Source organism: Accipiter gentilis, chromosome 16, assembly GCF_929443795.1.
Source record: "Accipiter gentilis chromosome 16, bAccGen1.1, whole genome shotgun sequence".
In the NCBI taxonomy this organism is placed as follows: domain Eukaryota; kingdom Metazoa; phylum Chordata; class Aves; order Accipitriformes; family Accipitridae; genus Astur; species Astur gentilis.
The window spans coordinates 10,456,995-10,482,602 of record NC_064895.1 but is presented as its reverse complement, the minus strand read 5'-3'; the positions used below and the strand labels follow the sequence as shown (position 1 = coordinate 10,482,602).

The 25,608-nt window shown below is 36.4% G+C and overlaps 1 protein-coding gene across 12 annotated transcripts in view; it reads left to right on the top strand.

Annotated features, from left to right (window-relative positions):
- MYT1L (myelin transcription factor 1 like) overlaps window positions 1-25,608 on the top strand; it is a 310,962-nt gene that overhangs the window by 62,815 nt on the left and 222,539 nt on the right. For 11 of the 12 annotated variants that reach the window (XM_049818973.1, XM_049818980.1, XM_049818979.1 and 8 more), the window contains exon 2: window positions 23,329-23,443. The exons of the other annotated variant lie outside the window; for it this stretch is intronic. The gene's annotated coding sequence lies outside the window, so the exon portion shown is untranslated. The remainder of the gene's footprint in view (window positions 1-23,328; window positions 23,444-25,608) is intronic. 12 annotated transcript variants of the gene reach the window in all.

The window sequence follows — 25,608 nt, the reverse complement described above, 5'->3', positions numbered from 1 at the left end:
CATGATATGAAGTCATGATTTGGTATCACTTATTCTACTGGTTCAAGCTTGGCCACATCATTTTGAATGGTTAACTTTGTCCAAGGTAGACTTTATGCTGACTCAGATTATTCTCATCTGTTTGATGAGATTACATTCCTTTGCAGCTGTCAGAAAAAAAAAAAAGCCCATGAAGCCAACACAAACAAAGGACTGTGTGTGTGTTAGTTAATTAAACAGAAAGGCAATTATAAGTTTATATCTGATCTGGAAGCATTATATTGCTAAGAGATCCAGTATTAAAGCCTGAAATTCTGTTTTCTGGCCTAAACAGAGTTGGATTATAAAATGAAATGAAAATTGCCCTTGATATTTGACACATATTAAGAGTTGTAAAATTTCAGCTATTGTATAAAAGATGTAGAAAGAGACTTTTACTCTCTTTTATGAAGGGCACATATTTTAGGGTAAAACCAGGTATAATAAACTATATGTAATTTAAAGACCATGAATGGTTGGGGTTTTTTTAAAACTATTTTTTTGTAACTTCAGTGCCATGTAGAGGTAGCAGTCCTTTTGCCTGTGGGATACTTGAGAAAAAACAAAACAAGTAAGGTTTACAGATTGCTGAACTAATTTTTTTTTTTTAGAATACTTTAAACTATGCATAAAATTGTCAGTCCCAGAAGTTTAAGCTGCAGTATGTGACAATTTTCAGTTGCACCTTATAACATGCAGTTAAAGCAATCCTGAATTGATTTTGCCAGGCACTAAGCAATTGTGGATGTAAACATATTAGAGCCAGAAATCTAAGCAGGTGGGTCATGCCATTAAATGACTCCTAAATCATACTAAAGTGAAAAGTCTCTGTCCAAAGATTTGACCCAAATTTTTCATTATGGACAATTAATATTTAGTCCAAATAAGGAAGCAAGTCAATCACTGTTATTCCATGTCCCATACCATATGTAGAATGAAATTCTACTATGTATTACCTTCCAGCATCCCAACCGGACTATTACAATAGGCAAAGCTCGTAAGGACTGTGGGAACAACAGGCTCCTGCTTTCCTTTCGCTCAGTCATGTGGCAGAAGAGCTAGAATACAGCATCTAGAAATGCTGGAGTAGTTGCTGAATCAAGGTTTTGGCAGCTTGTACAAGGTGAACTCTGTAATTTCCAGTTTCTCTTCTGTCTTCCAATAGAAATCTGTGTTTTTACATACACAACAGGATTTATTTTGACACAGGTGTAGTTTATCTCTGTGGGGCCAGGTTCAGCGAGTCACCCCAGCATTTGCTTTAGTCATTAGAAGGGGGGCACTTTGTGGCTTGCAATTAGTTATTGGACAAGCCTTAGCTACAGTTAAATTGTTTGCAGTTTTGTTAGGTCTGTCCTGGGGCTAACTTCGGTGCTGCTGAATAGAAGAATCTAGGAAAGTTCTCATTTTGAACCTATTCTGGAATCCATAATGGAGCCTATAATATTTTATATGCCAAAACAGTTAAAAATCAAAACAACTTTGTCTTCTAGGGGTAATTACTTCCAGATTTAACAAGAAATAAATTTGATTTCCGGAGTGAATTGGTATGTTACATCTTCTGGCATTAAAAAATGAAAGGGAAACTCACAGTAAAAATTGCAACGCAGCCTGATAACATTTGGAAGTCATGAATAGATAGATATATTTAGGGAAGAAAAAGAGGGTCATTGTTTTATTTTCACCAAATGTATTATAAGAGATCCTTAGGGACAACTAACTTCCAGGAGAGAAGAGGGGAGTTGAGAAACAACAATACACATTTTTCTTAAAGGTAGTAGGAGCTGCCCCCTACCTAGGAATGAATGCTTTGTGGAGGCTAGATGAATTCTTAAGAGGTAGGCTTGTCAATAATGCTCCTTGAACTTGATTCACCATCATTTGGTCTCTTCTATTTTTCCCTCAGTCCCTGTTCCTACTGTGCTGGCTAGCTTGCATCCTTTCTCTTATTTGCTCTCGTCCCGTCCTTCCAACCTCCCAGAGTGCCAGCTCTCTGCTTGGGATTCGGCTGTGCTGTAGACCTTTGCTAATGGATATGGTAATCAGGGTAGAAAGGAAAAGTAGTCAGCCTTCTTAAGAGGCTAACACATGAATACATTAATGTGTAGCTTGAAAGGTACCTACAGTCATGTCTTGTGTCATTTATAGGGCTGCTATTAGGTCTTGCATGATTTATCAGGATATCGCATATCAATTTGTATTAACCATAGGATGTGTTATGTACGCAAGCGATAAGAGAGGATATCTCGTGACGTCACAAGCAATGCACATCATGACTGTGTTCGTGCAATATCACCCCTTACTTTAAGAATGCACAAACACAGGGCTCGTAAGAGATTTACACGGGAACTTTTTCTCAAGCACATAACGATATGCAAATATCTCAGGATCAAAGGTAAGTCAAAGAAAAATGGCACTGAGTAGAATAAGCACAGCTAGCAGCCTAACTACATGACAGACCCACAGGCAACTTCAGAGCTGTCAGCTTCACTGCCTGTGGAGCCCACCAAGGGGCCAGATGCTGCTGCTGGATGAATATTTTCAGCAGCTTGGCATCTGGGCTCTGTGATGGCCTGTGTGTCACGTCAGGGTGGGAGCTTTCACTGTGCTGCTAGGGATGGACACAAAGGAAAACAGATTTGCTGAGGTTAATGGTAATTAAAAATAAATTGTCATGACTCTTTTTAAGCCAAGTTCTACCTGCCAGTTATTAAAGAGCAAAAACACCTCAAAAAACAAACCCAAAGCTTTGCTTTATTTAAAAGCACACATTTAATTTACACACTCTTGCTGTTTATTTCTAGATTCTGTCAGCATTTTACTGAGCAAAAGTGGGGAGCATATCCATATATATGTATACACATACATAAAACCCACTTCAAATAGGGAGTTACATGCATGATATCCATTTGTTCACCCCTGTATCATATTCAGTCTGGGCACAAAATTTACTTTCTTCACCCTGAGGACTGATGATAATGAAACTAATGAAAAAATACTCCTCAGATTTACTTCATCTGGCTAGTTACTCCCAGTGCATCAGAAGTAAAATCTACCCTTGTTTCCTGGGATGGTGTTATGCATGATGCTCTAATACTGTTATGGCTAGCAGTACAGTTTTAGCCCTTAACTCTGTTAATTAGTAAATATCACTAGAAATGGGGATTTCATTTTTTCCCTTCAGGTTTTTTAACAATGAAAGTACTTTTCTGGTTTTCTAACAATTAGAAAAATAGGGATCAAGTGTTATTTATATGAGATGTTGAAGTTTTCAGATGGCTTCTAGAGTGGCTGGCCTCAAATTGAAGACATACTTTAAAGAGAAAAACAAAAAGTATTTGACTTCTGTTGGGTTTGGAGGTAAAAAAAAAAAAGGACAGATCCTGGAGGGTAGCTTTCCTCATACGTTTTTTTTTTTGTTTTAAACACATCAGAATCAATTGGTAGAATCAATTAAGAACCAGTGTCTGTTCTTAGGAGAGCTCTTGCTATCCATGTTCTGGTGTAGCTTCCTCAGAAGTCACTATGATCCACAGTCCAGGGAAGGATGCCAGGTTTTTACCCTTTATGAGTATGGTCAGCTGCAGGTGCAGATAAGAGCTGCATTGGATGGACTTTGCATGGATTGAGCATGTTTCTCCGTGAGCAGTCAGTGGCACTGTTTTGACTGAATGCATGTTCCACAGATGGATGAAGCCCTGAGCAGGGGACTAAGATATAAGCAGTAAATCACTTGGATCCTGTTTAACCCTAGAAGTTGTACATGCACATGCCATTTGGACAAGAAAGCCTGTAAGCTGGGCAAGGGAATTTGCTACCTGCAATCACAATGACTATGTGGAGAGGTGTTTCCTCAATCATAAGGGTCTTATTTTTCAATTTGATTCATCTAATACAAATTTTTTTGCTAAATCTGGCTTTGTAATTTTTTTTCCTGTGAAAATGAGGTAGGATTATTTTTGTTGACTCCTGAATGGCTTGAGAAGCACTTCACAACATTTCAGAATGCATTCAGAAACTACTTGAGATGCACAAAACCAGAATGCCTATAAAAGCCTTTAAATGCAGGCCAGCTGTTTGCTGTAACTCTCCTCTCCAACCCAACAGCCCTGTGCCCCATAGAATTATTCTAAAGCACATTCTAGATAGGAGATGTAATGGCCAAAGTAGGACTATAAGAGACTTTTCAGAATGTTTATGACTGCTCCACAGAAACCGCTTTCTATTTTCATAAACATTAGTTTTTATAGATTTACTAATAACAGCTGAAAACTTAAACCAGCCTGAGGTTTACCCATGCAGGGATTGTCTAGTGAAAGAAAAAAAACCAAAACCACACTAAAATATTTGATAGGGATTGAGGTGGAGTTAGTGCATGGAAGTAGTTACATTTATTTAGCAGGCAATAAAAAAAACAGCCTGGAAAATGGTATTTTGGGTGAAATCCTGGCTCTGCTGTGATGGACTTCAGTTTGCAGTCTCGGGTAAGATTTTCTCCTAGATTAGTGTCTGAAATACTTGATGTGCTATAGTTCCTGAGTCATCTTTCATGATACCTTTTCATTGACTGTAAAAGAAGCTGAATCAGACTAATGAGCTGACCCTTTTTAAATTTCTGAACAAATGATTCCATTGCTAAATATATAATATGATAGGTTTAATCAGTTTTGATAGTGCAGGCAGTAAAGTAGTATTAAACCCTGTCAGGAGACCTTTTGAAATAATAACAATAACAACAACAACAACAACAATAATTAGAGCCAGTTCAGTAATTAGAACCAGTTCAGTGTTTTTTCCAGTAGTAATGTATGCTTTTTTTCTATTAAATCAGAAGTAAACAAAAAGTTTAATAAAAGTAGAATAAGTTACTTCATTCCCTTACTCTGGAATTTGTTGGTTAACTGGTTCAAGAAGTTCCAGTTACTTGTCATCCTCAAAATATCCCAACAAACAAAGGTAACATATTGTGATAGTTGTGTGTATCACAACTATGTTGTCTCTGTATTATCATCAAATCCTGATTCTGATGGAAAAGAAATGGTTCAGATAATTTTCTAGATATTAAAAAAACCTCAAACCTTAAGTGTTTATTGAAGTGGGCACATGAAGTCTTGATCACAGGCTGGTGAATCTGATGCATGTCTCAGCTTTGTGTGTGTGAATGTTAGAAAAATGAAAGGGGAAAACTAGCACTGGAACAGGTTGCCCAGAGAAGCTGTAGAAGTCCATCCTTGGAAGATTTTCAAGACTCAGCTGAACAAAAGCCTGAGCAACCTGCTCTGGATTCAGTATTGACCCTGCGTAGAGCAGGGTGGACTAGAGACGCCTGGAGGTCCCTTTCAGCCTGAATGGCTCTGTGCTTTTCTGATTCTGTAAAAAAGTAAGCTTAGAAAAAGAAGGAAATATTAAAGGAAATGTTGGGATTAGAGAATTCCATAAAGACTAAATGACCACCTGTCTCTGCTTTAAAAAAACCAAAGGTTCCCTGTGCCCTGCAGGGAGCCACAAGGTTTTTGAGATGGTTCCCAGAGGTTTCACCTCTCAAAGTCCCTATTGTAGGGAGTAGTATTACAACATCAAAGATGACTCTGACACATCAGAAATTCCTACATCATTCCCAACAGGTAACCCCATCCAAGGTTAGTAGTGTGCTGAATGATGTCATATCACAGTAGGCAAAGAAGTACTAAGTTATTGCCTCTGATACAGCCAGAGGAACACTTAATTGATAAAACTATTAAATAGGGACTTGAGAAGGAGTAAATGAGCAAACACATTTTTTCCTAGTTTGGTCTGTGACTGTAGTAACTCTTGACACAGGCTAAAAATGTTTGGTGCATACATAGGTGATATTCCTAGCTAAAAACATCCATTGCTGTCATTCCAGAGGGTTCACAGCTGCTTCGGTTTTCCTTGTTTTACCAGTATCTTCAGAAGGCTTCTTGGACTAATATCCACTGTTAGAAAGGATGCATATATCTCATTTTTGTATAGATGCTACTTACTGCTACTAAGATGACTTAGAAGTAGAACTGCTCTGGAAGCTTCTGTCTAAATTTTATGACAGAAAAATTACTATTTATGTTGACCAAGTCAAGGAAGAAATGTTTTGTCAAATTAAAATAGTTGCTCAGTATTGGTCAGAGGCTAATCTGCCTCAGCTAGCAAGCTGTACCATGGAAACTCATAGTTCAGTAGTTTATGTCTTTGCTCTCCATCATATACCAGACGCCTATACCAGTCTTCTTTGCAAGAACACATCTTGTGGTATTTGGTGGTACCAATCTGGCAAGAGCCATCATACTGTCTCCAGAAAACCCTCTGATCAGTGTGCATTATGGGAGACTTTCTCATTCTTTTGTCAGTTCTGCTAGCAAGAGTTCAGCAATTGGATGAAGAATGACAAAGTTAAATTTACCATGGTAAAGTCAAAGAGAGAACTCCTCTGTGCAGACAGAGGTACTCATAATTCCTATGTACTGAAGACACTTGCTTCCTTTCCATCAAACCAATCCAGTTGTATTCTATTTTTACAAAGTTTTGTTCTATAACTAAAGAAAATGCATTTCTCTGCTTCCTGTTGCTTAGAAAATACTGGCCTATTTGCCCTTTCTTTTTGGATAGAGATTAGACCTGTTGTGTGCATCATCCTAATAATGGGTTACCAAAATTTTGTGTCTTTGAGGATTATGGTATGAGTAATTGAAAGACCACACTGTACACAGAGAGTAGCACCTTTCTGGTGAGGCCTACTATAAGCACACTCTCTGGAGGTCCACTTGTGCTGCCAGTTCCTGACTTTACTGCTAATGTGCAATTTGATCTACATGTCGTCGCTCCTGTCTCCAGTCATGTGCTGTCAAAACTGCCACTGTTTTGGAACAGTGCAACTTGATGGAGCCAGCAATCAAACAGGAAAAGTCAAGGGAAAAGAAGCTTTCAGAGATGAGGGGCCCAGAAATTCCTAAGTCCATTGGATTTATCCCAAGCTTGACTATTTTAAATATAGATTGTGGGGTATTCCTATTCAAGAAATAATGCCATAATCATAATGAGGTCAAAACCAATTATATTTTTATTACCTTTTTCAGTCAGATCTTTTTGTACCTTGTAGAAGGTGAAGAATAAACGATTGAACAATACTAAGGGTGGACTCTGTTGGTAAGAGGTAGCTTACACTGAAAATGCTTTTACAATTAGGAGCATGTCACTTGCTACAGAAAACAGGGTACAAGAATGGATATTCCTGAAACACAGCAATGGCAAAAGAAGTTATTTTTCCAGAAGTACAAACTTAAAAATGTTTGTGTATAGCTAGAATTATACAAAATTATATGCCTTAGGTTAGTGTAATAGTGATTCTACCTCCAATAATGTAAATTGGAAGTCTCAGAAAGACATTCCCTTCAGAAACAGAGCCAAAGCTTGCCTATGTTCTGTTTTTTGATAGTGTACATAAATGTGATCCTATACATTGCACTTCACATGAACTCATGCCTTTTTTTTGGTGCAGCTCTGTTTATGCAGATCTCTGAGTCAAGAGAATGATTTAATAAAGAAGAAAGACATATGCAACATCAACAGATGATAGTAACCTATGAAGTAATAGATTTGGAAAGCTAGGAAATTGGCCAGTATTGATTTCAGACAACATGAGGGAAAATGCTCTCTCTATGTCCATATAAAATTATGGCTAAGTATTCAGTTTGCATGGTCTTCTGCTATTAAAGGGCACAAATAATGATCTTTGAAGAGTTTTTCAGCCTTTGCAGGTTTTCAAATTCTCTCCTATTACCTAGCTGTAAAAGTATGAAAACAAAGATGGCATGAAATGAGAGAAAAGACTGCAGAAAAAAGAGCTTACTTAGTTACAGTCACATCAGTCTTTGCCCTCTGGGACGTTAATATTACTTAGTCCCACTGAACCTATCAAAGTTCATCTAGTGCCACCTGCTTAAAAGTTATATCACTGTTTCTTTCTTATCCTACTGTGTAGTTACTGTTTATTATTATGAGTTTTTAAATAACTGAGTATGTTAAATTACTATATACTGTGTTGTGATACTCAAATCAAAGAAAAACCTAAAATGTTGTCATATTTTAAGATGTGATGGGTGCTCCATCCTTAATTTGCAGCATTTAAGAGTGAGAGTAGAGAAAAAGATGCAGATGTATTTTGCTTTACATTTCAAGCTTTTTAAAAAGAGAAATCCAAGTCTTGTATGTACTGAGGTAAATGATAAAGCTTTCATTAACTGCTTTGAAATTAGAAATTGGTCCAGAAAAAAATGGGAAAAATTAACCTTGACTGATCCAAAACTTATATAAAAACTTCTATCTGATAGACACCTTTCTGGTCCATGCAGTAATTACACACTAAAATTATGACCTTTGGAATGAGAACTCCTTTTGAGCTCTATCATGTAAAAATGTAATTGGGCCATAAAATCCTTATAAAAATTTATGAAAGAAATTTGACTGAATGAGTCTGGTGGATAATTTAGAAACTTGAATATCTCAGTCACTTTGCTGAATTTATACGTTAAAATTTCTCTGAAGTGATAGCATTGCCCCATCTAGGTAGTGCCATTCACAAAGTGATGGCATCAGGATCTTCTCCAAAAGATCCCATTGAAATGTATCTTCGCTGTCCATTTGTTTCCAACAACTAGAGGGTACAGAATGGCCAAGATTATCCAAAGTGATGGGTAATCTTTAATGTCCATCATAAGAAATGATAAAAATATCTGTCCTTTAAATGGCAGCAGCCCATAGTTGTCTCAGGAACTGAGTAACATCTTTGGCTGAATATGCAAAACTCAGTCACAAGCCACATATAACAATCACGAGCTTTTAGAGTTAAATCTGTGTTAAGGCCTTCAAACAACTGAAAGTAACACATTTATGGTTTTGTCCATTTCCTCCTTTCATCCCGAGTCCATCTTTGTGGACTCCAAAAATCTCATAGACTCTTTTGGAAACCTTGAGAAACAATTAAAGAGTTAATCCTCCAATTTTTTTTGCATTTTCAAGTGACTTTCTGTGTAAATTAAAAAAAAAAAGTTTTCCTTTATTCAGCTACATGATACACGATGAAACTCAAGCTTAGAAATGTCAATAGCTCACTCAAGTTTATGCAGCCTTTTGCTCATGAGAGGTGTTGGCTTGCAGTTGCTCTGTATTCAGTATGATTTCCTGCTGCCTGCCAAGTGGATGTTGGTGCAGTCCTAACTGTAGGAATACACTGTTGCAATAATTATAAACAACAGTTTCACAAAAATTATTTTTAGAACAGCAACTGTCCTTTTCAGTGTAAACATATTTTTTTCTGCCGTAGTGGCAATTTTAATGTGGGCAAGCAGTATTCCATTTGATTTTTTGTAGGTGGTATCCTCAAATTACATAGAAAAGATTTCCCTTTCCCTTCCCACCCCAAGTATGCCTGGTTATTTCTAAGTTTAAAAATATGTTGATTCACATGAAAGGTACTAAATTTTTTTAAAAATAAGATTGGGTTTGTTTGTTTTGTTTGTTTTTCTTCCACTATATTGTGTAGCTGGAGAACTACTTCTGTTTACTTGCTTTTAAATGGTGGTAATTCAATTTTACCAGGCAGTATTTAGGTAATGTTATCTAAAAGAATCTCTTGTATGTTGGATGTCAGAGATAACTAGTATTGTACTGGCAGAGTTCAGAAGGTAGTGGTTAGGGTCTTGCACTTGTTCTGACAATCTAGCAAGGTTCTTAGGCACATGCTTAACTATAAATATATAAGAATCCCCCAAATTGCATGGAATATAAATAAATTTTTACATAAACTTGAAGAAAGCAGTTGTCTCATGTAATTCCCTCAACATATGCACAGAGCAGAAGTCTATTACTTCTGAAGAAAAAGCTGCTTCTGTTGAGGATAAAGAGGGAGAAAATAGGAACTCTGAAATGAAGCGAGACGTCTGTAGGGAAAAGAAAGGCATGTGATAGTAAATATATGAGAACGTTAGTTACACTATTACATTATTTTTTTATGTTGCTTGTTTATTTTCTTACTGTCCTCTTGTATTAGTCCCTCAAAACAGGAACATTTCTGAAATCACAGTGATCCAGTGTATGGATGTATTCTACCCTGCTAAGATCTTAAGTTCCTTTGAAGAAAAAAATGTAGGCTCCTAAATCATTTGGCTACATCTGAAAATTTTAGTTTGCTTTCTTAAAGGGTTTACTTTAGAAAAGTATTAACATATTCCTGTAATTAATCTGCATTATTACAAATATTGTTTGCTTTGAAAGGACCTTCAGAGATGGGTACCACAGAAGGATCTGCTGCCAGTTTCCATTTTACTTTTCATTTCATTCTTAGAACCTATTAGATTCTGCTGTAAGATATCTGGGTGTCTGAGGATATAGAGCATGGCACAACTCTCTTTCCTAACAGTAAATGTTGTTTATGTCTTTTTGCTGAAGTGCCTTCTTTCTGCCCTTACCAAACCAAGGATTTAAGCTACTGCAGTCTAACCACATCAAGAACATCAAACTATGCCAGTAAATTTGTGATAAGCCACTGGTACCAGTTGCATTTGTCTTTAGGCACCTCAGTGTTCTTCACATACCTACCGGTGCTACCCCTAACAATTGTTTAAATATTTTTTACTTCTAGATTTCAGACGTAATGCAGCAGTCTTCTGATCTGGATACCCAAGCATGGGGTTTTTAACAATATATGTGAATGACATTTTTCAGTAATCTTTCAATTTATGTACATTTCATAATGCTTTCAACAAATTGTCTTACATGTACAATCCATGATAGTTGGCTATACTCTGTATTAAGGTTCACTCAACAGAATGCAGGTTTAGAAGTTTCTTTACTTTTTTGACACTGAGGAACTAATGTGTTGTTCTGCCAGTTATTTCTAAATAAGAAAAGGCTAAGAAAAGTGTCACTTGTATGGATATTTGTGGTACAATAGTATGTCTTGTGATTTAGAACCCTAAATTGAGCTATGAAGAGGTAGAGACCTCTTCCTAAATGAAAGGGATGGCGCTTGATTGAAATCAATCAGGTGGACTTTTAAAATTCCTTGGAAGGAAGGAGTTATATAAGTACAAATAATAAAAATAATCCTGAGGAAAACTGAAACTAATACAGCTTTTATAGGAGTTTTCTACACTATTCCTATATCTAGATTATTTCAATGGCAAAATGGGAATTAGTTATTTAGTGCTTTGTCTTTCAATGGAAACTGAAAAAAAAAGGTAAAAAAATAATTAGGTGTCTAAACATTCGAGTAGAAACAGATACAGTAAAATTGCCTAACCCCTACTGAAATCACCTGAATGTTTCAAATACATGGCCTAAAAGCCTGACTACTCCCCCCCCCCCCCCCCCCAAAACCAAAAATCTGGAAATTTTTTTAATTTCTTTTTTTCCCCAATAAAATATATTGGATATTTTTCAGCAGGTATTATCTTTCTGCAATTTCCTAACTTTGAGTATTTGATTTTTGTATGTGTTGTATATAATCTCTATATATCCCATGGAAATAAATCCAGCTTATAAGCAATGAAAGTGAATGACAAAATAGAGATGTGACTGTCGTCACGTCCCCTCATCTTTTTTTTGTTAATGTTTATTTTCTCATGCCTTTGATTTCAAACTCTTTAATATCCTGCTGAAACAGAACCCATTGAAATTTTCAGGATGTGGTGTGTTGTAAGAGAAAAAAAATGTATTTGTGTTGTATATCTACTGGATGCAGCAATGGGTAAAGAAAGAGCTATATACTGTCACGATTCTAGGTAAAATGCATAAAATTGATGGTAAGATGTTCATTGACCTAAATGGTTTTCTACCTGCTCTACATGTGCCTATTCATCTTAGATATCAAAAAGGCAGACCAATGAGCTAAGCACATTATTTCTCCAGTCACATAAGACATGCAGAGGCTAGGTCAGGATATGGGTTTAAAAAACCAAAAGACAAAACAAGATTTAATACTTACGATAACAGTCATATTGTGTCAACAGCCAGTTCCAAATTCAGGCCTTGTTCTAACAGCTTATTCATTATTTGTCATGCTTAAAAGTCTTATATAGAAAATGGTAAAAGAGAGGACATTTGGCTTTTGGTTATAATGTGGTACTTACTGATAATTCAATTGAATCAACATAAATCAATCCTGTTGCTTACTAAATGATGATTTCTCATCTGCTGTTCAATATGAATACAACTAATCTAATGTGAATAGGTAATTGTTGGGCAAGGGCTTGTGAATACATGTGCAATTCACTTAATATCTCTATGTTCAAGGTATAGACTTGCAGTTAGATATAAGGGGGCAATGAGAACACTCACAGACATGCATTTACTGTCTGAAAAACAATGCATGACCTAAAGAGAGTCTTTTTGCAGTGTCTTTTGTGGATACTGCAATGATCTCAACTAAAGAAAGTGTCCTTTGAATTATCAGACCACCCAGATTTGCTGGTGAGATAGAAAATATGTTTATAGAAAGGTTTTAGGTGTGCTGTTTACTAATTCTTTTACTGCCTAAAAACATATTTTTAAATGTCCTTGTTTTTTCCTGCCAATCATATAATCAGTTAGTCCCCGTTTCTTTTCTTGTGGGGCTAAGCTGGCTTCCTCATTTTTGCAGTTCATCAATACAAAACTGATTTGAAGCTGAGCTGTATAATAATAAGCCTTTCAGCAGCCAGGCTTGACACTTGCCTTGTAATTAAGGCCTTGATGGTTGTGTTGATGGCAAATGAAAGAAAATGGCTTTGTTCTCAATTCCAGAGGCTTGATTGCTGGTTCTCGTTCTCACCTGAATTCGACCCATTCTGCATTGTGCACATGATTGCTGGAGTGTGAGTAATTGCAGCGCTGGCAGATGACATTTTCATGAAGCACACTCTGCACTGCTCCAGAGGGAATTTACAGAATTTATAGCTGGAGAAGCTCATCAAACATGGATTTAGGAAATGCCTATGTGAAAAGTGGGAGCCCACAACCAAATATCACAGCTTTTCTTTTGACATTTGCTTTTACATAAAGGACTACTGTCTGCAACCTGTCTTACCTTATGGTAGCAGCCTATTGCTGACTAGATTTTGTGATCAAGTACAGTTATTGAAGTTCATTAATGCCTTTTTTTTTTTTTTTTTTTTCTTCATGTTTTCTTATAATTGTTTGTTTGCTTGAATAGGAGTCTCGGGAAAGGAGATGGAAAATTGTTTTCTCATTTCCATTCATATTTTCACATTTCCCTAACCCTTCAACTATTTAAAAATTGTCAGCTGTCTCATGATACTTATTGACAAAACTGTATGTTTGTTTTTTATTTAAATCCTCTTATTTTCTGAACCTTTTTGCATTACAGCATATTTTGTTTATTTTAAATGAAGATGAATGTACATTTAAAATAGTCACAAAGGCTTCTACAGTGGAAATATACTTCAACAATTATAAATCATATCTTTAGAAAGAAAACATTAATGGCTTATATTGACAAGTTCACAAATTTCAATGAAGGGTGTTTTGTGTGTTGTAAATAAGAATTGCATACTGAAATTTTGCATTATAGGTAACATATGCCATGAAATGCATAATCTTTCCTTCCCTCTGCCTTAGTACTTCTGCCTTTTCCTCTCCATTTGACAGTCTTTGTGCCTGTCTCATATTCACCATGCTTGTGTCTGAGCCCTTGGTGCTTCTCTTGCTCTCGTAACACAGTAGCACTTGGTTGACTGCCTGTAGGTTATTGCTGTGGTTGTATCTTTCCCAGCGTCTGAAGCAATAGAAACATTTATGGAATCCTGCTGTCCTTTTTCAATCACAACTGTTTAGGCTGTCACCAACTTTGCACGTGAAGATTCATAGCTGATGTGACTCAGATGTATTTTTACACTGCTGTCTGTCTGTCTCTCAAGCCAAAATACCTGCACTTAGTCTTTAATATTTCTTGAAGCTTCTCAATCATGACAAGTGGAGAGCCTTTTCTCCTTGCATTTGGTATTACTGAATGTCCTGAGCAACTGAATGATTGAAGGCTGGAGGTTTTTTTAATTAGCCTTATTGATTAACCCCTAGGAAAAGTTAGGTGAGAAGTCTTTGAGTTTCTGCAATAAATGTTTGATTCAGAGTAGTGCCGATTATTTAAAATACACAGGAAAAAAATCTGAGGTTTAAGCTGATGATGTTAAACTGCCTGTAGTTTTAAGGCCTAACTTATCCTCATTTCAGTAATAGATCTCTATATCAATACTAATAAATGGCAACAAAGGAGAATCAATCTAAACTGGTAACAATTGTTTTAATTTATACTGTAGTCCTCAGGTAATTGGGTAGCACAAGGGGAGACTTTAAAAGTGTCTCTTACCTAAACTTATGGATGTTATCTTGCTGCTATTTACAAAAAGTAGGATTTTTTTTTTGTTGACTTGAATGATGGAACCTGTTGTAAATACATCTTCATCTTGGTTTTAGTCATACATAGTAGATCTCCTAATATACTTCCAATACCAGTGTTAAATTCTGCTCTTAATCTTAAGTGTTTCTTGGGGACTGACTTAACACATTCAGGTTCAGATCCTCAAAAGTTACCTCAAAGACAATTAAAAACTTCCAAGACTTTGGGACTCAGAGTCACTTGTCTTTTGAAGCCAAGAAAATAATCACACTCAAGGTCTAAGGCTCAAGAGTTGCAAACAAAAGTCTGTAGTTCTTCACTGCATCTCTTAACAGTTATTACTGGAAAGCTGAGGTACAGGCAGATACCTTTGCACTTGCTGATACTCCTCTTGCAGAAATGTTAGGGACCTGTGTACATTATGGCAGCCTTTTGAGATGCATTCCTGCTCTCAGTGTATTCCTGTTGCAATACATTGAGATTCTTACATTGAGATTTGAGTGGCAACTCAGCCCCAAGAGGGGAACCTGCCATTACCTTTCACAGTGCCTGGTACAAAGAACCCGTACCTGTCGAGGACTTGCAGTAGAAAAAGGGCAGGTTGTCATCCTCTGTGTCCTTAGTCTGGATCTTTGACTTATAAAATTACTTCCTTTGTGGGAATGAGACCTGGATCAAAGCAGAACATGCTGAGAAAACCTTGAAGCATTTTAACTATTTTGCAAATCTGTCGCAAACCAGTAAACTATGAGGAAAAGAATAAAAACAACAGCCACCGGACTAGAACAGTGAAATGTGGCAGTGAATAGAAGCTTTTGAAACTTGCTGAGGTGAAGAGTAGAAGCTGCCTGATACCATTACCTTAATTATGGTGATGGTCCGAGGCATACTGGGCACGGCGATCAAATATTACATTATGTAGGCTGTTTTTGGATAGTATTAGCACCTAACATAGCAGCTGTAATATCGAGAATCACCTTAATGCTTTATTGTAAAAGTTAAAATATTGCAAGTCATGAAAAATGTTCAACTGGCATTCCTATGACCTTCTTGCCACTACCTCTGGTACTTATTTGAAAGCTTCAGCTCACTTTAATAATCCTTCTCTTACCCTATTAGTAACCTTCATCTTTTATACACATATCTCATTAGCTTCCTTAACAAGAATGTTAATAAGATCTGCTTTAATTTTCTTGAACACCCGTTCGTGCTTGCTTTTCTATAATCTTTTCCTCAAACTTCTCCCATTTGCCTCACTCACCCAACACTCAGACATCTTAATGTCTGCCCTCATCTCTTCCTCTTGCTTGTCTCCTTTGCTTTGTGTCTTTTGCTTGACAATAGAAACATGTGGTCTTCAACATCTTCTCAGCACTGGCTCTTAATTTCACCTGTCTTTTCCACTCCCTTCTTCCCTTCACATCCAGGAAAAAGAATGCCCTCCTGTGCTGTATTTTCAGACTTGTCGTCAGATGACTTTTTGGCATGTGGCAGGGAGCTGACTGTGTTATCACCCATGGCTCAGTATATTGCATGAGACCATTGACTATTTTGAAATATTTTTCTTTCTCTCTCTCTCTTTTTAAAGTCTTGAACAATTTTACAGTAAACGGAAGAGTGTCTTACCTGACTCTGCTTCTTCTGTGCCCATTGTAAAGGCCATTACCTTCTCTGGCACCACACAGAATGTTAAGTTATCTCCTTCTGTATTATGATTTTCCAGTCAGTGCAGTCAGTCATCAACAATTACTTGTTTCCACTGAGAAACCCAAAGTTCTTGGACACTATGATGAGTGTATTTGAGTAGTTCTGTTATTCAAGGGGGGTGGTGAAAGGGCGTAAGTTTCCTTCTTTCATTTATAAATGGAAGTATTCCTGTGTTGTTTTGTGACACCTTCTTGTAGGCCAGGCCCTCTATTTGTTATGGCCTTATTACAGATCTTTTTGAATCTAAAGAGAACTTAAGCTTGTCTGACTGTGCAGTATCTGTTGATCCATAAGTTATTTATTCAACACCTGTTCTACCTGCTAGTCAAGCATTTTTGTCTTCTCGTTCGATATAAATTAAGCAGCGCAGGGGTGAAGCACACTGTAGTATATTTGATAATGGATTGTAAACATATCTCATTTTATTAATGATGTATTTTTTGTACCTTTAGGGACAAGTTGTACACCTGTCTATATATCTGCATCTGTAGATTATTCTTCCATTCAAGAATGCTCTACATTTAGTTTTCTACTTTTGACACTATTAGAAATCAATCTGTTGTAGGAACTCGCCCTACAAACATCCCATGACCGATTTGAAGTCTCCTTTACCTGCATCAGAGGACACCAAGGCTTTGTCCTCCTAACACATATGTTCATAAGCATATTTTGCTTTCCTGTTCATGTGCTATTAGAGGTTTTGCGTTGGGTTGTTTTCTAGCAGTTGCCTTGTCTATCTCCAGCTAACTGTGGTGTACCCCAGCTTTGCATTTGAGGCACTGCTTTAAGTAGTGATACCAGTTATTGTTCTCTTACCTGACAGTATTAGTGAAATATGGGGAGGGAAGAAGAGTGGATTTCTGAGCTAAAGTCACCTAAGAAATAGTCTGAAATCATAAAATGCTTTAACGTAAGAGAGTAACAGCCATGGCTACATTTTTACTATAAAAGCAATTTGGGATTAATTTAGTGCTCTAATCTGTTCACAAATCATTTACAAAGAAATCCGATCACTAGACCATATTAATTTTTCTCAAGTATTTTCCAGTTGTCCATGCAGACCAATGTCAGCCTTGGAGGAGAGCTACCATTTCTGATTACACTTATACACAGTTATTCTTAGTGTGTGAATGATCACGTATTGTTTTAGTTTTTGATTTGACAGTAATTGAAACGACAAAACAATTGAAGGGCAATGAATAACTAGTGGTAAGTAATAGTCTTCATTTCAGGATCTGTCTTCCTCTAAATACAATTGTAAACATAGACCAGTTTGTAAACATTATTTACACTTTTCTTTTTTGTCAAATGTCACTAAAAGATCAATTATTTTTATTTCAAACAAATCTTCATGAGTACAAATCAACAGTAAGTTTCATTCATAGCAATACTTTCAGTGATGTAAATCATTGTGACTGAGTATACATAATGGTAATTTTCAGGTCCAGAGTAGTATTTTAGCATTAGCTTGTATAATGTACTATAAACATGCTGAAAAGAATATTGCTCATATATTTCCTACTAATACACTTATTTGCAATATGACCACAAAGTAATCTCAATGCTTTCATTTCCACATTCTGTTTTTTGAAATCGGTATTGCACTAACATAGACTTTCTTTTGCATATAATTCAGTTACACATAGTTTATCTGTTGGTTCTGAGAATCTTAACATTAAGTATCTTCATAAAGAGGAATCAATTGGAATATATCAATTTGTCTAGGTCAAGGGACATAAGAACTCGCAGCTTCAGAGTGACAGCTGTTGGAGTGACAGGGTAAAACAATGAAAGAGGATCTCCCCATACATGTCTCCTTTCTGTTCTGACAACAGGAAAGCAGATCTCAGCAGAGTAACATATGAAAAAATAACCATTCAATCAAGCTTGTTTGCACATGGCAAAATAGTAGTAAGGCTTCTGTGTGCTCTTCCTCCTTCACCATTTGTAAGTACATAGGTGGATAAAAGATAAAGATCAATAACTATCTACCTGTCTGTCTGTAATGTATATGCATCCTTGCTCATTAGGCTTTAAAGATGTGTCATATTTTTTTAAACATGGCTTAGGTGCATGATAGGACCTTTTAAGTCACCATCAAACTGAGACACAGGAAATGGATCCAATGTGTGAATATAGTGTGTTTCCTGGACCAGGCTTTATTGCTTATTTTTTGTTGTACTGAGAAGGCTTCTATGCTTCTTTATGTTAATAGTATGCTGGGTATTGCACTTTTACTTTCATTTTATTCAAAAGATGGTCTTGCTGTTAAATAACTTCAGTTAAGGATTAAAGGAAAAAACCATCTCTTATGACAACAGATGGCAAAACTGGGCCTTAACCCACAGAGGAGTCAGTAGGTCCTCGGCACTTTCACCTGTAGTCGTTGGGTAGTTCTGACTCTGGTGCACAGTAGACTGTGTAAACAGCTCTGCCCAAAATCTGGCACTGTAGGCAGGCACATCAGTAACACATGACACTTCACCACATTCACTTACAATAAAATTGTCCAATAGTTGTCAGTGTAGGAGGGTAAAACTAAATCTGCTAATAACTCGTGCTGTATATATTTCATTGTCTGCAGTGTATAGGTCTATAATCTGTAGTTTAATGCTATTTATTCTACACTTCCATTTGTCTAATTAATTGTATTTCTTAAGATGCCATCACTACCTCTGGTTTGCTTCAGAAAACAGCAGGAAAGATCCAGAAAGGCAAATCAGTTCTCTGCCCTACACTTTGTTTAATCATTGGCAAGTTGCTTTGATTACCTACCTGATTTTCTCCTGCTCTGTCTCTCTGGATAACACTGTATTGAGGAGGTGAATCTGAACACAAAAAGCTATTTGTTGACTTTTGAAATGCCTCCAGATCAACAGCTTTTAATGTAACAGCCTTTCTCCTAACACAATTTGCTTTGTAGTGGGGTTTTAAGATACAGGATAAAGGACAACATTCTGACTCATCCAATCCTGTTGGAGTGCCATCCTCCTCCTTAAGACAATTATCAGATTCCATATTGTCCTGGCACTGGACACGTTGCTCACTTTGGAAGAGCCACAAGTAACGCTGCAAAGACTTCCCTTGTGTTTTCACTATCCTCATTGCCTTCTGCAATCAGGAAAGTCCACAGGTTTTTCACTCAGGTGTTAAGTGCACTGTTTTCCACTTTCTCAAGTGTGCCTCACATTCAGGAGATAACCGTTTACCCACTGTTTGAGGAATGCATGCAGCCTTTCCAAAAACTCCCCTCAGTGCCAGTTGTGTATTTTCCTCATTAGTTTTAGATCCTTGTTTGGCAGCAGCTGATTCTTTGAACCATTAATCCTAGCTAAGCTACACTTGACATCAGAAAACATGACATCCAGTATTAACAAGGATGCTCATGGACTGGCTGCTTTCAGTGCCGGTATTCTTAAATTTTCCAAGAGCACTAAATGTCAACTTTGGGTATCTTCTTCCTCTGATGGAGGGCATTCAGTTTGCCATATTTTTATATTTCAGAGCACTTTTTCTTAATAATTCGTTTTTATTTCTAGATAATAGTGTTTTATAAGTCTAGGAGACATTTATCTCAAAGCAGAATTGGCAGTAAGACTATATATAACTAAAAGTTCATGTAAAGGCCCACAAATGATTACAGTTCTTTGTAGTTTTAAATGTGTTGTTGATGGAAGAAGGTAGTACACCAAATTTGTAATGATGGGGAAAAGATTTTTTCCGCCTTGTGTTAAGTTCTTAATTTTCACAGTTGGATTCAGAATTTCATATTCTGATTGAAAAATATTTTATTTGTTACTCAGCTAATGTTTTTTAACTTAATTTTTTGTCTTTATATTTCTTGACCTTTGACTTAATGTTTGTTTCTAGAAGTTGCGTTTATGATATTTTTTCCATTGAAAAGCATGACAGAAGTCTGTCTAATGTCAGCAGAAGCAGGAGTAAGCCCACTGTATTTTTATTTATACATTATTCTGAATAATCAGAAGCATGACTTTAGTGTCTGTAAATTTATGTAAACTGTCATCTGCTAAAATCTGGCCATAATCACAAATATCTTGTAAATATTAATATGAAATCAATTCTTTAATACATTTTTTTAAAACTATCCCAACTATTGGAAATAGTTGTAATTGTTCCATCTTTCCCCCCAAAAAACAGTAGAGCAAATTAAATTACTGCAAAAAACAGCTCAAGTGACCACTACTGTTGAAATACTCAGACTAGAGGAAGTACGCAACCTCTTAAAGGCAGGCGGTGTTTACATGAGAGTGAGGTGCTGGACATTTCCTTGTGATTTTATTTTACTGGTTCAGTTTTTCTTCTGTACCTTCAGGGATAATAAGAACTGGGAGCTCTTTATGACCTCTGTGGGAATTGCTGGTTCTCAGCATCAGTCAGAATTTAACCTCTTTGTGGGAATTTTCTTGGCTGCTACTAAAATATCTATGGCTCATAAGGATGAAGTATCTGTTCCAGGTTTTTTTTGCCATTCTTATACTAAGTGCATTGCTTAGGGCATCTCAGAGGCCATGTCATTTAATCTTTCTTTTAAATATGCTTTTCTTAGGTGCTAAGTGGTAAGGAGAGTCTCTACATTAGCCTCCCAGAAGTACCCTATATTTCTACTTCTGCAAGGGTAACTGAATTTTTTGTTTGGGTTCCTGAAAGAAAGCATTTTTATCATTAGCACAGTTTTAATGGAAAACTGTGGGGACTTTATTTTTCCAGAATTCTCACGGGCAAGCAAGTTGCCTATGTCTGCATGTGCATTTGCCAAGCTGAAATTGAGGCAGGTCTCCGAATAGGTACCGCACGTGTGGAGACTTGATTTGTATGTGCAAAACAGTATTCCCCATAAACACAAGAGTGCTGTTGGTTATCAGATTTTTGGATTTGAAATGGAGGGTCAGGAGCACATAGTGGCAGCCAGCATTGTCAGTCCCTTAGCTCTGTCTTCACGTATTTTAACAACTGATTCATTTTTAGATCTGTTAATTCTCATTGTTTCAAGTAATCAAAAGTCTGAAGTAGACCTCAACGCGATGTCATTGGGAGAAAAAAAGGAAAACCCCATTATTTAAATTTTTAAACATATTTTAAATTCAGCAGCAAATTAGGCTATACAGAGCACCACCTCCAAAATAAAGTCTTTTCCTTTTGGAAGATGGAGGTTCAGGGTTGTTGGGCAGAGTGGATGTTACTGCGGAGCGGTGTGAGCGCGCCCTGCCCGGGCTGCCGCCGGCGGCCGCTTAGCCTTGGTGCTGAAGCCCAGGCGCCGCAGGCACGGGGTGCGTTCTGCAACGCTACCCCCAACTTCGAAACGATGAATAGCCATGTACCGTTTAAACAAAAATAGAAAAAAATAGACTGTAATAAGCATTCCACAGTCTTGTTGGTACCTTTACTGTATGAACAATTACTTCTTACCTGCAGCTAAGTTTATAATTGAAGTTACACAATGCGTTACGGCCATTTTCTCCTTGATAATAAATCCGTCTATCCTTACGTAGGAATAGTTTTTTCCTAAGATCAAAGAGAAGAGGCACACTAAGGTCACCATAAAGATCCATGCAGAACTGTATATAAGAAACTTCTTTTTAAGCAGTAGTTTAGTGGAATTAATGGTTTATATGTATTTCCCGAGATTAATTTGCTCCCTTAGAATGCCACTTTAGAATTAAAAAAACCTAGAAATTGAACATTTTGGACCCTTGTGAAAAGTTATTGGGCTTGTGCATAATTGTGTTTTAGGCAGTTGAACTATGTATGGAGGAACTTGATATTGAAACCTGATCCTTGAATTATAAAAGAATTTTATGAAAGAAATGATGATTCGTTTGTTAAAAGGCTCTGTTCCTGTGTACAATTTCAGAAATTTTCGCTTAGATTCACACATTATTTTGAAGATGAAAAGACCCTCTCTTTGTTTTTATAAAATTGCAAGAAAGTAATAATAGAATATTGCTTAGTGTATTTACATGCAAACAATTTGTTTAATAGAAAATAGTTTTTAATCTTATTTTTGTTCCCATTTTCTAATCTTGTAGAATATTTCCTTGCCTGAAAAGTGTCATATAAGAAATGGAGTACAGTATCTTTTAGAGGATTTATGGTAATGCTGCTGAATTTAGCTGAGCATAAACAGCATGGTGAGCCCCTCAGGGTCTCTTCATTTTCCTGACACACTCCACTGCTGCCCCATTAACACTTCGTCTGTTATTGCCATCTACTCAGTTTAATGAGTATCTTTGAATTTGAAGTTCTACACAAGAAACAATAGCTAAAATAACTGATGCACCTACTGCAGCTTTCAGCAGAGTATCCTATTCCCTTTGTAATTTTATTTTAAATAAAAAGTACATTTCTATTCTTCAGGAGTGTAGTCACATCATGACATTTTCTTTAATTATGGTAGACACTAATCACAAGCACTGAGTAATGACTACAAATATGATGCTGTATCTGTCTGTGTAGAAGGTAAACACATGCTGAATACCTGCTAGAGGAGGCTTTTCCTTACTTTAAAATTCATCTTATTAATACTGACTCTTTAATGTGAAGAAGGAATAGTACTGCTGGAGACTTCATGCTATCAAAGCAGAATATTATATTTCTTCTAAGAAATCATAAGACAGAAGGACTAGGTGCTGTTTTCTGATACCTGTATGAATCCAGCTAACTGCTGTAAAGGGTCAATATGTGGTTCATTAGATTGGATTCCTAAAACTGAATTTAACACATTCCTCTGAATACACGCATAAAACATCTTAAATTATTAAACAATAAGAAGATAAGGACTCAACCGGAATTAAAGCCTGAATAATACTGCACTGGGACGTGTCATAGAATTTAAGAACAATTCTAATTTTGCACTAATTATTAACTGATCAGCAAAAGCAAAAGATCACTCTAAATCACCTTAGATATTTAACAGATACGGAAAGTCTTTGCAGAGCCAAATAAAAAGTCTGAATAATGGAATAAATTTCTGTTCTAGAAAACTGAGGAAATCAGTTGGATATTGGAACACGTTTTTGTATTAAATGCATTTATCAAAACCCTATTTTTAAAAGCTAAAATAACATGAGTGATTTTCTCTGTTCCTGGCAAGCTTGCTATCCTTTAGTAAAGTTGTGTGTTTGTTTTTTTTTTGTTGTTTTTTTTTTTTTTTTTTTTTTTTTTTTTTCTTTTAGAAAATGAATCTGGAAGAAAATTGGTGAATCCAATCCAGTGGACCTACAAGCACTCTGACAGGCTCAGAGAGCAGAGTCTGGACCAAAGAGCAATTACCCCACCAAACGATTTCAGGTACAATTGACCTAAATATAGCACTCTCTTGAGATTATTGACAAGAGTTCATTTCCTGTAGTGCTTTTCCCATTTGCTACTCCTGGTAACCACTGTGATCTTATCTGCCTGGTGCTGCAAGACTTCTGGGATGCAGCTAAGAGTTCTGTTGTGCATTATCTTTAAACAGACAATTCATGCTAAAAGAGTCATTTGCAGTTAAATTAGATGATGCATTTATTATTCTTGCTGCTGAAGTTATATGGAGCAGGAATGAGTGCCTGAATTCTTTTGGACCTGAATGCACTGGAATTCTTTTTACTGTGAAATGAGAAATGTAGTACTAGTTAACTGTAAATAAATAGCAATTTTTTTTTCATTAAACTGTAACAGTAGAGTCAGCTGTGCAGGTTGGATAGGTTGGAAAACTTGCTATTTGTTTCTTTCTATATATATTTACCCATAAAGTATGGCTTCCCCTAGTGTCATCCTACCTTCAGGCAATCACTGTAGTTATCACATGCTGGCAGGAAAAACAAATGAGCATATAAACTGAGTGTATAAGTGTACAAAATGTGGATGAACTGAATTCAGAGGATGGTAATGATAAAACCCATTTCAGTTTTGAAGAATGCTTTTTTCTTAAGCATTGCTTGCAAACATGTGCAAAATGCTGGATATGTTTGCATTCCATGTATGTGGGATATAGAGAAAATAGATGGTGTTCCCTTGGTGTTCATCACAGAGATATTTTTTTTTTTTTTTCATCCTATTTCTTTCACTGAATTCTTATTTGGAGAACCTATGCATTGGCCAGAAGTTCAAAAGGCTAGTATCAGATTCCATGCTGAGCAGCTGTTGGGGATCCATTTTTTACAGACCTTTATTAACTAATATAGCAGGACACAACTGTGCTATTATTTTCCTGCATATCCCCTATCTTTTCCCAGAAGAACGTCAGAATACTTATTAGGGGAATAAACTCTGCTAATAGCCATAGGTCCCACTCCTCAAAGGAAACTGAGGAAAAAGTTCAGTTGAAAGCTGAATAATTTATAAGAAAGAGACACATATACAATATATTGGTCTACTGACTTGGTTCCTTTGATGATGATGATGGACAGCAGTTATAAATGTAGTTAACTCAGGAATTCTATGCTAAAATAAGATGAAGCATGAATCAATTAATTATATTACATAGTAATTAAGTTATTGTAGGGAAAATGTAGATTAAATATAGGCGAAAACTTATCTTTGATTTATTTTTTGCCAATTTGCTGTAATGAGTTGATGAGACACAGCATATCGCAGTGGAAAGCAATAGTAATTTGAAATGCAAGTATAATAAGAAGAAAGCAGTAAAATAATCCGTAAAGGTGGGATGAGAATATGCAAGGCATGATTAAATGGATTCTCAGCTGGAAAGGTTGACGTCATGGAACTTCTTGCGCTGTGCTTTAGGATCATGAGAAATCTGTGTAGTCCGTTCTGGTGGGCTGCTAAATAAAATAATTTTAAAGTTTGAGAAGTGAGGGAATGTACATGAGAATATTAAATGGATTCACGAGAGGATCTTCCTGTTGTGGAGTCTTCCACAGAACGAGACAATTAAGGCACCATGTGCTTAGGGGGAAAAAAAATAAAATCATTCCTGCCCCAACACAAAGAGAGAGATAACTCATAAGTAGTTACCAACAGTCCCAGAGTCTGAACTGAAAAATTTACCGTCTTTACATTTGATATTTTACAAATAGAACTTCTCATAGTCTTACTGACTCTTGCAGTTCTGCAAGGGCATAACCTTGCAGGCTAAATCCTACTCGTGTGATTTTTGTTATTTTCTTTTGCCTGCATAAAGTATACCTAAAACTTGATCTTATATCTGCAGAGGAATATCAGATACACACATTTTGTTAATTACTATCTTTACATTCCAGATACCTGGCATGGCTAACATACAAAAAGCTGTACATACTATAGATAAGTAAATCAGTTTGAAACAGGAACTAAACCTTGAAAATCTCATGTACGCTCCCTTCTTTGTGTGAATGGTCTTTGTGAGGATTGCTCACTTCAGCTGATGACAGATAGAAACATCATTCTGGGCCTTATATTAAGCTCCATCTTGTAATATATTATGGGCCCAATGAAAGGTACAGCATCTTAAACATTTTTTAATATAGTTG